Source organism: Arachis ipaensis, chromosome B9 (assembly GCF_059453495.1).
Source record: "Arachis ipaensis isolate K30076 ecotype BB chromosome B9, ASM5945349v1, whole genome shotgun sequence".
Taxonomy (NCBI): domain Eukaryota; kingdom Viridiplantae; phylum Streptophyta; class Magnoliopsida; order Fabales; family Fabaceae; genus Arachis; species Arachis ipaensis.
In genome coordinates this window covers 110,657,863-110,659,792 of record NC_142444.1, presented here as the reverse complement: position 1 = coordinate 110,659,792, position 1,930 = coordinate 110,657,863, and positions in this window count along the sequence as shown.

The following is a 1,930-nucleotide window of genomic DNA, read 5'->3' as shown; positions in this document are numbered from 1 at the left end:
AATAACGGTCCGAAGGATGAACGCTGCAGCATCCCCCCTGCCTCAACGGAAGCAAAGGAAGAGGACAGCCCCTCAAGTAGTAGAAGGCCAAGTCTCAGAGGGTCAAACACAACAGACCTTGGATATGCACCAATTGCAGGAGGCCATTGATGGCTTATCTAGACAATATTTGGAAAGCCAAGGAGCACAGAAAGAGCTTCAACTACAGATGATGGGGCAGCAAGAGGAAACACTTTCAAGATGGATGACTCAGCAAGGTGAGTGGCAAAGGCAAATGATGGAACAACAACTAAGCCAAGGACAACAATGGGGAGAAGCATTCAACAGGATGGAACAAAGGCAAAACGAGTAACAAGAATCCACCCAGAGGCTAATCAACATCCAAGCACATCAAGGGGCACACATACATGAGATGCATCGAAGGCAAATAGAACAGGCAGAACTATTGGACGAGCAAAGGGCATTCGCAGAAGGAGTTTACATGAGCCAAACAGGACATCATATAAACACTCAAGCCAGGCTCGGATACTTAGTGGGACAGCTTCCAGTATTGCATCCAGGAATAGCCAAGTATGACGAAATGAAGGATGAATTAGCACGAAAGGAAAGACAAAGGGTGGAAGAGAGTCATGAGTCGGTGAGGAAGGCACTTGAGGATTGGAAGCAAGCAAGATTGGCACGGGTGCGAGGAAATGCAAGAGAAAACAAGGAGGACAAGCAAAGAAAAGAGCATGGACATCCACAATAGTAAAAGGTGGTGGAGTTCCTTCTTTGTTCCATCTTTCTCAATGTCTTAAAATAAGGAAGATCTTGTATGAAATAGAACTTGCTTCCATGTTATGTTGAACCTTTTTCAATCATGTCTTTTAAGTTTGTGGTATTGAATAGGTCTATGTGTGCTAGTCTTTATGTCGCTGCATCCTTACTTAACTTACTTGTATGCTTGTTCCTTTTGAATCAAATGAAGAAGAGAAGGTTTATATTTTTAAAAGACCAGAGTGGAATTCATATTGTGGAAGTGCATTCATGAATCTTTGGGGTAGTCATAAGTTAGCTAAGTTGGTTCAACCACAAGGTTAGGAAGACAACTATCTATCCTGAATACCTTGCTTTGGATACACTCATGAGACTAAGTTAATAACAAGATCCTAATAAGAGAAAAGGGAAAGAACAATGGAAGTGAAAAACAAAAGAAAAAGAGTAAGCAATAAGGCTAGGCATCAATGGTTTTAATCTTGAGGCAAGTGTCTGTGGTGCTCCTGTGTGAGGGATCTACTTGGATGAATAAGCTCTTAGGGGTGCCTTATCACATGGTAACTTGGGTTAACTAACCCGGGATTATCAGCTGAAAATCCACTATCAAGAGTAACCCTCACTACAGAGCATTTAGTAACCCAAAGAGGTGCTGGACACCAAGGTCTCAAGAAAAGAAAATAAACAAACTATATGCCTGTGGTGCGTATGTATGGGGGAGAGACTTGAGGGAGTAAGTCCTTAGGGGTGCTTCAACACCTAGCACCTTGAACCAACTGGTTCGGGAGTGTTGGCTGAAAACTTATCTTAAAGAGTTACCCCCTTACAGAGCACTTAGCCTAAATAACACAAATAACCCTTGAAATAACAATAAAAGGATCAATGAACAAAAGTCTCATGGGATATAAACAAAGTGGGTATTTAGGGACATGATAAAGGTCTGAAAGCTAGTAATGGAATGAACCTAAGTTGCTATGCATGAAACCACCATAAAATCAGTAACATGACTTCCACAAGAATGACTCATTCCTCTGGATATTCCATTCATCATTCTCTTGTTCCAGTACTTGCTTACGGACAAGCAAGCTTTAAGTTTGGTATTGTGATGCCAGGGCATCTTGGCCAGTTTCACTGACCTTTTCTTTACTGTTTTTAGGTTAGTTTCATGCATTTCTTT